Raw genomic sequence first — 13711 nt, 5'->3', positions numbered from 1 at the left:
GGACAACACCCACAAGAGAGGAATGTGACAGTGTGGGAAGTTGCTGAGCTTCACAAAAAGTCCCAGGCAAAACCCCTTAACCTGACTTCTGTTTCTGATCACTTATTTCCAGCCATTTCTCAGCTGTGTCCTTTACAAATTCCTTGAGGGAAACATATACCCCATGGAATTGGAGTTATCCTTGATACCCTTCAAAGGATGAATGTTACAGGTGATTTGTTCTTTTCTTCCCTTGCATGCAGATGAGAGACATTGTGTTCAACACTATTTTCCAATAGACGCTTCGCATTCTTGTCCTCAAAAGCAACGCACACATTCAGTTCTTTATTGCTTTGAGGCAGTAAAGAAAAAACAGGAAAGGCTTTTTGAGGACCACCTCCAGGAGTGGAGGATAAAATACAGTGCCCAAAATGGGCCAGTTATAAAAAAGAAACAAGAGCAAGGAAAAAGCAGAAGTAACAAATGAAAGGCAGGGGAGAACAAGCTGGTGTGCAACAGAAGTCCGACTAGACTTCTTGCTGGGCCTGATGAAAGGCACACAAAGCAGACTGGAAAGCCAAATGAGAGGCCAAAAAGTCCACTCTGCAGTGCTGTATCCTGACACATGTCCCAGAGCCCGGGGCCACTCAAAGGAGAGGAGCCAGGGTGTCTGCAGCCAAAGCCAGCACACAAAGTCACAGAAAAGCCATGAGCACCACCAGGTCCACACTGCAAAGGCAGCCATACCAAAATTCTCTGGTGCTGAAAAGGGCATCAAAGCCCCTCTGAAAAGAAATAGCCCACGTGTGACACACACAGATTCACTGATTTGTGTACCTCCCTTGCGTGAGGGGACTGTTGATTCAATGGATATGTGTCGTTTGAGTAAATGTAGAATTCAGAGTCAAACTGATGTGTCTGTGACAGAAAAGTTCATTTAAAAAAAACAACCAAAATCAGAATTGCCAGTTTTTCTAAGCATCAAAGACTTGGGGAGACTACAAGGAACTCACAAGAGTTCAGTGAAGAATGAACCCTCAAACCCAAGAGCTGCCAGCTGACAAAAGCAGCCTGGAATTATTTGTCTTAATTAGTTAAATTTGTGATTTCACTTCCTCTAGGGTGTTTTTTTTGTATTTTTACAAATAAATTCCTTAAATCCTTAAATCTTGACACAACAGCTGAATGTCAAGACTCTCAATTTACATTACTTTTCCTCTCACCAGTTTTGTAGGAGAATACAGGCACATAATTTTAAAAATTAGATTTCTGTTTCTCCAGCTATTCAACAGATTAGTAATATGGTAAAATAATGTTTTAAATTTTAGTTCCTTAAATTTATGATGCTGTGCAAGTGGAAAATAATTAGCATGAGACCTCCTAGTATCTACAAAACTTACTGCAATTATGCTTGTAGAAGGTCATTAGTGTTTCTTCAATATAAAATTTGTCAATTAATGTATCAAGACCTTTTTTCTTGCTGTTTTTATCTATGTGAGAGCTGTAAGAGACTGTGGGAGTTTCATGTTTTCCAAGTACAGAAATCCAGCCTGTTCCAGCAGAATTTTGATATTTCTGTTAGTTGGTGTAAGGCTGTGTCTATTTGCCCCTGATTTCATGTTTAATTAAGTCTGCAATATTCCATAATTAATCTCTTAGACAAGATCTGAAATGGAGATTAGTTCTTGTTAGAATTCTCAGCTTAGTCATCTCTTTTTACTACATGAAAAAGCCAATGCATTTATCTCAGATACTGTGTTAACTCTTCATGCTGTTGCCCTAGTCCAAGTATTCCAACACTTCCGATCAATATGCACAAAAACCAAAAAACCAAAAAACAACAACAAAAAAACCCCCAAAAAAAAACAAAACTAAAACAAGCATTCTGAGATGGGTTGGGTTTTCCTCCTAGCCAGGCTCCCACCTATACAATTTCTTCCACCACCAGGTCTCCTGCCTGCCGTTCACTCCCACTGATGCAAAAGCAAAACCAGCCTGCATGACTGCTCTGTTGCAAAGCTTCCCTCTTTCCACCCCGGCTCCCAGCCTGAATGTGCTTTGTCTGGGCTGCTGCTTTGATGTTGCATCAGGCTGTTTTGGAACAGTAACTTGAAGACAGCATTAAAGCCAACCAAGGGTAAAACATCCAGCCACTATTGTGCAATTGTGCAGATAATATGCTGTGGCTTTGCAGGAAACCTGGAGATGGGCACACAAGTCCCCAGATTCGAGACTAGGGGCTGACTGGCTGTCTCTCACAAGCAGCTTTACAAAAGCTGGGCCAGAGGAAAGCTCCCTCCTATTTTGAACTGGTCACTACTTTGAGTGCAAACAAGATGGACACAGCTTTGCCAGAGCTGTTGTCCTGTGTTGGTTTTGAACAATGGAGGATTGAGAGGGGGGAAAAATAAGTTGTTTGTGTGTGTGTGTGCATCTGTCAATAAGGGAGCTTAAGTTGGGGATGAGAGACGAGTGCTGGAGAGGTACTTAGAGAGATTAAGTGCAGCAGATTTATAGGTGAAATCTGGTTAGTGTTGATGCAAAAGGTTGTGGGGGAGATTTTCAAAAGCACATGTGGGAGGAGACTGCTTGCATACTATTGATTTTCTATTTTGGTGCCTAGCTCTCATCACTGTATGACAGTCTTGTGAAGCACCGGAGCTTCTGGAGACACTGGAAGAGGTCGGTGAAGCAAGCAGGTGATAAGTCAGCACTGACAGCATCACTCACTGCAGAAAGGAAGAAAGGAAACCACGTGAAAGAGGCCCCCTCCTCCCATACTGCAAAGTGAAAGCAGTGCAATGGTCCCTATTCCCCATGTTTTCCAAATAACTGGTGGCACAGGCAGAGGTCAGAGAGCAGGAGCACGATACACAGCACACATTCATGAGCCGTGGGCAAGTTTCCAGCTTTGCGAGCAGGAGTCATCGCTGCACAGAGGGGACTGCAGCCCATGAGCCCACTTTCCCTGGAATTAACCCATCCTCACGTGGAGACAATCCCTTCTGGTTTGCCCAGACCCGAGTGATGGCATCCAAGCACCAGACAGAAGGTTGCAGCCAGTGCCCACACACAGTGAGCAGGGAGACGAGGATGTGAAAACAGGAATGGGTTTAGCAGAGCTCTAATCAGGGGCACTACAGCTCTTCACTCGCTGTCAGGGAACAGCAGCTGCTGCTCCACCACGTGCACTTTGTTTTTCCTCCGAAGGCAGAAAATAAAGTAGGTCACTATTTTATTTTCCAGAAGCTGAGATTAAGGATATTAGGAAATGGCACAGTATAGCATAAGCTGCTGATGAAAACACCAGAGACTCAGGCTGCTTGTGTTTATACATGACATGAATGAGAAACTCAGTTGTTGACATGAGAAACAGAGATCATGTGTAGATACTACATAAAGAATAGATGTAAGGTGCATTAATTAGAGGCTATTAAGGCAAAAAATGTAAGGTTTCTGGCTCTTGAAAAAAATAGGAGATGAAGTAGAAAAAAATATAAGCTGTCACATAAACTGAAGAGTGCTAGTCAAGTACATGTTTATTTTCCTTAAGAGGGCTCAGTTTTTGTAGGTGTGCTGTGTTTTACAGCCTCTCCAAACCACTGTGGGTAACCAATAGTGTTTAAGATGATTAAACTGGTGCTTGGAACAGCAGGACATCAGCTGTAGAACCACAGCTATAAATCCATAGCCATTAGGCACAATAAGCACTGCCATATGTGAAGAATGTTTCTCCATTAAATCTTACACCTGAGATGATAATTATTCACAGTCTCAATTCAGGCATGTTCCATCCAGCAAGAAACAGGGAACATGTTATCTTAGACAAGTCCAGGTAATTCTAGGAAAAAAATTCTAGGAAAGTAAGAGAACCAAAAACCATTTTTTTTGTTTTTAATTAAGAAAAATAATGAAAACATTCAATGAAGAACTACAGGAGATCATCTGCAGAAATTATACAATGCAACAAGAATTTGCACACAATTCTCATAACTATGAATGATACATGTCAGTGAAGTGTGCAGTTTGAAGCTCTCTCTGCCTTAGACCCCTCTCTTGTGACTCTGCCCACACAGATGTGTCCTTATACAAGCAAGGAGGCAACAGTCCTTGTTAAAAGCAGTGAAGGTGTTAAGAAACACCCCCTCCAGCACAACGTGTCACTACTGGGACCTCTCCTGAGCAAGCACATCACAGTTTGTGACAAATGAAGTTTGTGCAAGTGGTCAAAAGGCCACAAGACTGCAACACTCACTTCTATCTGTGATAAAACAAGAATTTTAAGGTTAGACATTATAAAAATGTATATTGGAAACAGATAACATCTGAGAGGAAGGGAGAGCAGAGGGCAGATTTATCCCTAAATCATTATATGAGACTAGCTCTGTTATTCAGAGCATGGTGCTAATAATGCGTGTTTGATCCCTGTATGGGCCGTGCACTTTGTAGATGGTCTTGATGATCCTTGTGGGTCCCTCCCAACTCAGAATATTCTGTGGTTTCTTCCTTTTTTTTTTTTTTGTTAATTAATTTATTTCTAAATCCCCTTTCTTTCCGTATATGAGGAACGACTCCTGGAAAAGCTAGCAATGAAATCCCAGCCTGCATCCCTGTGGGTGTTTCTGCCTAAACTTTCCCAGCACAGATAAAGGTTTATTTGCCATATAAACCCAAACCAGGGCTTTCACAGTGTCCAGAACTCAGCCCAGCTCCCCAAAGCTGAGAGCCCCCTTGGTCTTTCCCACAAACAGACAGGGAGTCCCAGGCCATGGCAGTAGTGGCAGGTTGGGAATGCTCCTGCAGGAAAATCAAAGGTGGAATTACTGAGGTGGTCAGTCAAGGCAGGCATCAGCCCAAGCCACAGCCTGGACATGGGCTTTGGGCTGCCCTCTGTCACAGCAGAAGGGCCTGGAGCTTGTCTAGCCCCTGGGGATCCACTATCCTACACAGGATATCCTGCCACACTTATCCCACAGAGGGGAAGAAAAGTTATTTCAGACATGATTCGTCCTTCCCAGTGAGGCAAGAGAAACCCAGAGTTAGAGGTCTAAAAGAGGATACATGGATGGGTACCCAGAAACATCTTTCTCTCCATGGTCTACAAGGGAGTCCAGAGCAGTTTGAAATGCTGTCACCTAACACCTGGACATAAGCACTCAGCCTGCAGCCTTGTCTCAGCTCCTCCGTGCTGCGCAGGAGGGACAGCTAAAGCCACACTGACAGGTGAGGAAATGAGGGAAGCTCCTTGGCCCAGCCACGAGCAGGGCAGTCAGAATTCAGAGGATTGGACCTGCTTCACCAAAGGCAAAGAAATCTGGATCCTTGATGTTATTTATCTGAATCTGAACAGCTTTGTGGAAAGATTTTTGTTATCCACATCTTCATTGACTATTGCTTAATTCTGTACTTCCCAGTTTCTCAAGGCCTCTAGATGTATCCAATTCTTCTCTTTACAGAGGAAACCTCATGCATTCAAACAAGTCACTCCAGACTTTCATTTTGCATGTTGCTCTTAAGTTGTTCTTATTCTTCCTCAGTTTTGCCTCACAAGCTAATGGAAAAGAAAGATTTACTGTTTCCATTTTCACTGGTACTTATCTTTAGTACTTTTTCTTGCCCAATAGATCTGCTGCAACTAGTAATAAGGGGAATTGCTACTGTCTGACTTCTGCAAAACTTACTTTTCCTCCTTTACAAGCTTTTATGGCATTATGTAAATACCAGTCATCTTAGATTAAGAACAGCACTTTAGCATAAAATATTCAGACTGTGCCAACACTGGGGACCTTCCTATGGCAGATTCCTGCTGTTGTTCTAGTCATCTAAATACAATATTGCCATTCTGCAATTTGATAGAAGTTTAAAGAATTTTGGGAGGAATTGTTATTCAGTGTGATTTTACTGGATTCATAGATTAACTGTAGATATTTTCCAGATAACGCTATTAGAAAATAGAATTATCTGCAGATCCAGCCTCAGGGTCCTCAGTGAAATTGGTCCATATAAATAAGATAAGGCTAAAGCTTTGACCTGAATAGATTGTAATCTAAGCAAACCAAAGGGAGAACTGATGAAAAGAGGATATTATCATAGTTTTCCACAGGCAAACAGGAGTAACACTGAGATTAAATTATTTATCTGAGGTCAGAGATAGCCTGCAGCTGACCCTGCCATTCAATTCACATCTCTTAGAGCTCCACATTTAACTATGAAGCCATCTTCCTACTCTCATACACTCATACAAGATAATTTTAAAAGCTGGAGAATTAAATCTTGGTTTATTGATGTCTGGAAATTATTACAATGTCTCTAAGAGAAATAAAATATCTTTCTTTGCATCACATATCTGTTAGTAATTAGGTGTTTTTCCAGAGAGCAAAAGTAAAATCAAAGTTTTTTGCTCGTTCCACCTAGAGAATCTGGCATATGGAAATATTTACAAAGTATCTAAGATGCTTCAGTGAAAACAAGTTGCATAATTCACATCACCTATTTCGTTAGACTTGCCACATGGAAAGGAAATATTGTTTTCTATAGCAATTGCTACATTATTTCCCACTTACCTCGACGTGAATCTCCTTCAGAGAGGCCAAAACTGAGGTAACAAATTAATATCTTCACTGCGCAGCAAAATTGCTGACCACCACAGGGATGGGAATTTACATCTGTGTTTCAAGCTCTGCATTTTCATAGAGAGGAGCGTTTCCTACATGTCCAAGGGAATAAAAACTTCATCTCCACACAACACCTGGGGCCTCATCCCCAGTGAGGAGCACCTCACTCTATTCAGCACTACAGACCCAGCTCTTCCTCCTCCACTTAAATGTGTTCAACTATTGGCATCACTTCTCATCCTCAGACCTTGATACACCATTGACACTGTGACACATCCACAACATGCCTTGGAAATGAGGAGGATCCAACACCAGGACCAGTGAGTCCTTTGGGAAGTTCAGGAGTAGAGGGAGAGCAATATTCCATGGGCACAGGTGGAGAGGGCCCACAGCAGGACGGGGGTCAGACAAAAGAGTTGACAGAAAGAAGAAGCCATCAGGTTCCTGTATGTCTGTGAGAAGAAGAGAAAGAAGATAAAGGTAGAAGAAAACAAACAACATCTGTCCTGCAAAAAACACCGTGGAGAAACAGGATTTCTCTGTATTTTGGATTTTTGGGGATGCTTTCTCAAAACAGTGTTTCCATCAATGGACTTGAGGGGTGGTGTGATGGTGGCCAATAGGATGGGGTGCACTGTGGGGTCAGAAGGGTGTAAAAACGCTATGTATGAGCACAATAATAAAACTTGGAAAAACTTTCTTAAGGATCTGCTTTATGTTGCGTCTGCTCTGATGGCAACAGGGACATCCCAGTTTAATCACACGAAGTGCATCTCCTTTCAGCATAGCAGAGCCTTGCAGAAACCTGTTTTTTAGTTCTAGGCTGGCTTTCCCAGCACCCCACTTACAGCCCAGAACACTTCAGACACCCTCTCAGAGCTGACTCATCTATTTAAAAGTCTCCTCTGGCCCATTAGGCTCAAATCTTCCTACCTGGGGCAGGGACTCTGGTTCAAAGCCTTCTCCTCATCCAAGCTGATCTCATGGCAAGCTCTGAGCCCCAAGGAGTCCCAGAGCACTTGGCTAGGAAGATGAAGACCAGGGTTACAATGATCTTAGATGAGTACACACCGAGTTGTACTCCCTCTTACACCTCTTTCTTTCTCTCTAATTCATGTATCTTGATTAGTTATCTGGAGGCCAGCCTTGCTTCCCTGGGGGCTAGAAAGCGCTCTGGTGCTCTATGGCAAGCTTTACTCATCCCAGAGAGGCCCCAGGAGAGACCAAAGATGAGAGGGGGATGCTCTATTAGGGTTTCTGTTGCACTGCAACCCTGGTCAGCCCAGCTTGCAGCCCAGGAGCCAGGACAGTGAGAGTGAGAGGTGTCTGCCTGAATCCACACAGGTTTGTCAGAAAATGAACTAGAGCCTCTCCTTTCATGTGCAACTCTTAACCACTACATTAATAATTAAAATGCAGAAGAGCAGTGGGAGATTTGGGATCTGACCTCTTTGCCTCTTCCACCAAGCACCAGCATCCTTTGCTGTCAGTCTCTTAACCAGCTCCGTGCTCTTCATATCAGTGTTTTGAATCCTATTCTTCAGTGTCTCTTTCCAGCCAGGCAAACCCATCTCTGGGCTGCAGCCCAAGCTTTACTACCAGTGGGATGAGACTTCAGGCTCTGGTGTCTATAAATAGCCCCCTATGAGCCCCCAACTCCCCACAAACAGCACAAGATGCCTTGCAATGCTCCCCAGTGCTGCTGTAGCACTTCTCCTCCAGAGAAGTGGCACTTTCACTGGCAGGAAGTGCTCCATCCAATAACCACTGTAGTGTTGAACCTCCAGGCATTTTCCTTCTCCATCAGCCCTTACCTTCCCAGGCATGTTTCTGAGCTACTCCAAATTCCAGCCCTTTAACCTGTAAAAGCAGCAGGGATGTGGCTCACAGTGCCTCGCTTGGCATGACTGAAGGGGTCACCTGAGGCTCCCTGCAGAGAAATGACAGAAACAGGCGTTTGCACCATGTGGTTCCTGTGACCCATTTCAGATGTGCACCATCCCCAGGGCAGCTGTGCACCAGAAGCAGCTGCTGCTCTGTGCAGGAAGCCAAGGGTGACCAGCTCAGAGGTCATGTCTGCACTGAAGTGGGCACATAAAGCTGGGGATGAATCCCACAGGGTTCCACTGGGATCTGGGTATGTGCCAGCAGCCTGTGACTCCTCCTTCAGCTCTGCTAGGAAGAGCACCCAAGGATTTTGATAATTTACATGGATACTGGCTGAAGTGGGCAGAGTAATTTCATCTCTCCATTCCTTGTGCATGATTTACAGCTTTGACATGTATTTCTACATTGCTCCTGTTTTATTAAATTAGTGCTAGGATCTCTTGAGGCAACTTTTAAATAATTTGCACAGCTTACCTAACATCACTTGCTTGCTCAGGGTCTCACATGAAACTCACTTGCATTCAACCCAACTCTTCCAACCAGCTAAATGTATTATTCTGGAAACAACCGAGAATTGCAGGATTGGTGAATTGTTCGAAAAGCTCATCATTATTCTGCAGGTTTTCATTCCTATTTGTAATCTTAGAGGACTTGATAAAAGTAGTAATTAGGAAGCATCTTCCCTAGGAAGTTACACAGATGTCTTTCCCCGTCATATTTGTGACTTTCAGTTTTAAATTAAATCTGTTTCTCAAAAATCAAACTTTTCCAACCAAATAGTCTGATAAAACATAACCAACTACACAATGTCTACAAAAAATGGCAGAAAGAGGGCAGTTACTATTATATTTGTAGCAAGAGAACAAAAGAATAATGCTTTAAGGAGCAATGGATCAAATTATAGCTGAAAATGATAACGCCACAGCGATGTAACTGCATTATGTAAGTAGCCTCAGGCTCTTTCCATAGTTCTAACTCAGCCTTGATGGCACATAAAGGCTCATTGGACAAGGCTGGCAGTGGCTGCGTGGCTCCAGCCACACTGTCATTAGAACGGCAGGAAAAACAAGGAGCTAAACAGGACGGAGAACTGCCCCTCAAACCAAGACTGACAGCAGCTGATATTCCAATTTTCAAGTCACCACAAAGACTGGTTCCAGGTATATTATTATCTAATAACAAGGTATATGTAGCTTTGACACTTTTTCTGAAGAAGATGCTTCTCTCCTCCACTCCCCTGCCCTGGTTCTGTTTAACTTTATGTCCAGAGAGTCAAGGTCCCTAAAGCAGAGCAAGCAGCTGGTTGAGGGTATCAGGAATGCATTTCTGTGCTGAGCCCTTCACTGTCCATGAGGGTTTAAAAATGAAACAAAACCTTGCTTAGCTTGTAAATATCAGCTGGAGTACAAAGGCTTGACAGCTCCCTCTCCTAAACATCAGTGTATTTGAAGACTAACACTCCAGAATGGGCAATGAAAGCATTTTGGAGCACATGTCATCATTATTTGATGGATATTAATAAAATATTCCACAAAGTAAAAAATATTTGGAAAAGAGACAGAGACCGTGAACACATAATTTCCTTCACCCAAAACAAGTCACTGCCTCCACAGAGTATCTGACTAGGAACATCTTCAAGACAATGGATCACTTAGAAACACTCCTTCCATGCAGGAAAACATCTTATTCCTAACAGAGTTAGGAAAATATTGATGAAATGTTGTGGTTAGCAAATGTCGAGGCCACAGTGCTCACGATATTGTCTTCAGAGAAACTTTACTTACCCACTTCAGAGAGCTTGAATCCGTTACAAAGAAAAGTATGAAAACATTACACCAAATGCTCAGTATTATTTTCAGAATTAAGCCAAAATATATCTTCATTGTTCTGTTTTTTTCCTTTCTTAAAATTATATGGCTTAAAAAGATGCTTTACACAAAATCTCATCAGTTTTAAATTGCTCTATTTAATTGAAAAACTATTAAACAGACACAGGAACATGTTGGATATTTTTCCCTCCTATAAAGCATACTGGCCAATATGGCCAATACATAATTTTTGGCCAAATACAAATTAAATTTGTTATCTAAAGTGAAAAACTCAGCTTAGCCCAAGCCCTACCAGAGAGCTGTGAGGGAAGCTTTTCCTTAATTTATAAGCAGTAGACACTCACTCAGAGATGTATTTGTAGCTCTGTTTCATGAACCAAATGCTGCTAGAAAATCAAGTTCCCTTGACCTGGTAAGACCTGAGACTCTTTAGCCCCTTCTAGGCTGTGATTACCAATTCTCACCACCTTGCCAGGGAAAGAGCATATCCTCAGCACACACTCTGCCTGCTTAGCCAACACCAAAGGCACCCCCATTATCTCTTACTCTAATAAGCTGACAAAGCCACAGACTGAGCATGAGCAGCACAGTTTCAGAACGCCTTTCAACTGCAGGAAATCAGAGCAGCTCTCTCTAATCCTCACAGTGAAAGAGCACTACGCTCTTCAGATCCTCAAGTGCTGCTCAGAAGTGCTATTCTTGCAGCACTTGCCTAATGGTCCTTTTCAGAATGGGGTCAGGCCATTAGGAAATGTGCAGACCTGCAGATACCAATACCAAATTACTGTGCTGGGCCACAGCTCAGACCCACGGCAGTGCATTGCTGCCAGAAATCCCCAGTGGTGGTTTTCCACCTTGCTGACTTGGATAGCTGCTACCAAGAGGAACAGCTCACTAGTAAACCACTGTCCCTTGGCTGACCTCTGTAGCTACATGTGAACAGCTCTCCTCAGCCTCACTTGCCTTGGAGTCTGACTGAATATAGACATAGAAAGGAAAAGCAAGAGAATAGCAGAAATCACCAGAAACTGAATAGCCATAAGAGCACTTAACCACAACAGATCATAGAGGACTCAATGCAAATCTGCTGATAAGAGAACAGTCTCTGCCAAGTTTTGATCTTTAAATAAAATTTTGGCAGGACTTAAGGATAGCAAAGCAAAATTTTACATATGGATTCTCTTCCTAAAATAGAACAAGCCAAATAGAGACCAAGGAATTTGAACTTTTAGAGCTATATATAACTCAGCTTTAGGGTAATATAAATAGCTCAATTGCTCTATACATTATAATACTTCAAATATCAATAAGTTAAAGTAGTTCTTATTGCTGACCCTAATCCCTTCCCTACTGCCCAGCTGTACTTTCCCCACTCCAGCTGACCAGCCTTTCTTCTGAAAGACTCCAAGTAGAAATTCATCCTCTGATAACCACGTGACCCGCTCTTGGTATGCAATCTCCTCCACATGATCTCTGCTTGGGATGCAGCTCTCCTTTCCTTTTCTTGGCTGCTGTCAGGAAATTGCCAGATACCAGTTATCTCTCTTCTCCCAGGCTGTCCTTTGGCAGCATGGATGGACCTGTGTGGTATGGGATATAAGCAGCAGCAAAGGAATAACTGAGGATTAGTGCAGTTCAGCCTCAAATGTTTTTACAGCTACCAAAACCTCAGTGCTCTCCTCTGCAATGCATTTCCCAAAATTCATAGTGATGCTTACATTCAGCTGTGCTTCATGTTCCCCATTTACATTTTCCTGTGGCCCCAAAATGCATTCACCATCCAAAGTCAATTCACCATAATGTTAAAAAGAACCAGAAGATTAGTATTTACAAAGCTGTCTTGATAAAGCACCAGACACTGAAAGTTCTTATGCATCACTTTAGAGACTACTGCCCATGCACCTCTGTCATTCTTGATGCACTCACACTGGAATTTAAATCATTTATGAAGTAGTGTTTTCAAAACAAATCCATCCTTAAATGTAGAGTTAACACAGGTATAAACATTAATTCTTTTTCATCCACTAACCATTCCTTTCAGTATATGTCATAATAGCTGTAGGCAAGTCTCCTCTGACATTTCCTGTACCCACAATGAGCATTTAAAAGCCATTCAGATAAATGATATAATAGCAATTAGAACCATTTTTCCTGCTAGCATGCTGTCCTTACCACATCCAAGGAAAAAAGTAATCAAAGTTATTATTCTGTCTTGGCAGACACACTTTAATCTCTTGAATGTATTGTGGACTAATGGGACATGTCACCAGATAAACCAGAAAGCCACTGAACGTGCAAAGTCCAGCGACCAAGCAAAAACCATTTGGTTTATCGAGAATCATTTCCTCTGCCAGTATACTACTGAGAACAAGTTTACTAAAAGCTTAAAGTGGGATTAGAAGATAAAGAGGGATCCAATCACTGACAGCATTTTCCCCTCTAATGCATTCTCACATGAATCTTAGAGCATAAGCTGCTGCAGTCTTGTTTTCATAGAGGGGCTTGGCTTGAGCAGTGTCAGAGCCGAGGAACACATCTGAACAGCATCCACGCTGCTGAATATTCTGAGAACAGCCTTGTCCTCTGCTAAGCCATATTCTTGCAAGAAAGCAACCATCTTAAATGTGTTACCCAGGGCAGCTGCAGGAATGGAAAAACAAACACAATGCAGACAGCATTTTTAGGATCATTCAACCTTTCGTCAAATTCTGGAACTAATTCAGCCAGCATTGAAGCCCTCAAGCCACTGCCATATCAGCCCTTCCTCCTCTCACAGCCCAGCGTGGCCACCACAAAGATGAAGAATGACATATCCATGTCTGTTCAGCTTTTATATAGTTTTTATGTCCCACTTGCTTTACTTCAATCATTCTGCACAGTAGGCAGCCATTTCTCACACGTGTTGTCAGCCCTCAGTCCAAACATGCACCCTACAAATAATACATGAACTCAGGCAAGCTGCAGTTGCAGACAAATGAGGCACTGGATACACCCTGGACTAAGTCAGTGAAATAAATCAGCCAGCCTCCTGGTTAGCCTCGGAGCAAGTTAAGCTTAGATTTTCCCCCAAGTTGAGTATGCAGATCCGGAACCAGTGCTTCCACCCCAGCCAGCAGCATCCCTGCACAGGAGATGCGGATGAACACGCTCACGCCCTTCATGTTCTGTGCCACTGCACACAGAACCAGCTGACAGATGTTATCACTGGTGTGGTATATGCTTAAATCATACTGCTCTGACTTATGCAGGAGTTTTGGTATCTTCCCCTAATGGTACTAGCCAGATTCTCTCAGTGTATTCTGACCACCCAGCCTGCCCTACCTGAAAGGAAGCCATTGAATAAAACAGATAGAGGAGAGTCCTCTAAGTTGCATCTAGCTAAAGCAGGAGGGTCCCATTCTG

This window comes from Pseudopodoces humilis, chromosome 2 (assembly GCF_049639895.1).
Source record: "Pseudopodoces humilis isolate 2021_Gansu_Grassland_sample_001 chromosome 2, ASM4963989v1, whole genome shotgun sequence".
NCBI classification, from domain to species: domain Eukaryota; kingdom Metazoa; phylum Chordata; class Aves; order Passeriformes; family Paridae; genus Pseudopodoces; species Pseudopodoces humilis.
This window is presented reverse-complemented; position numbering follows the sequence as displayed.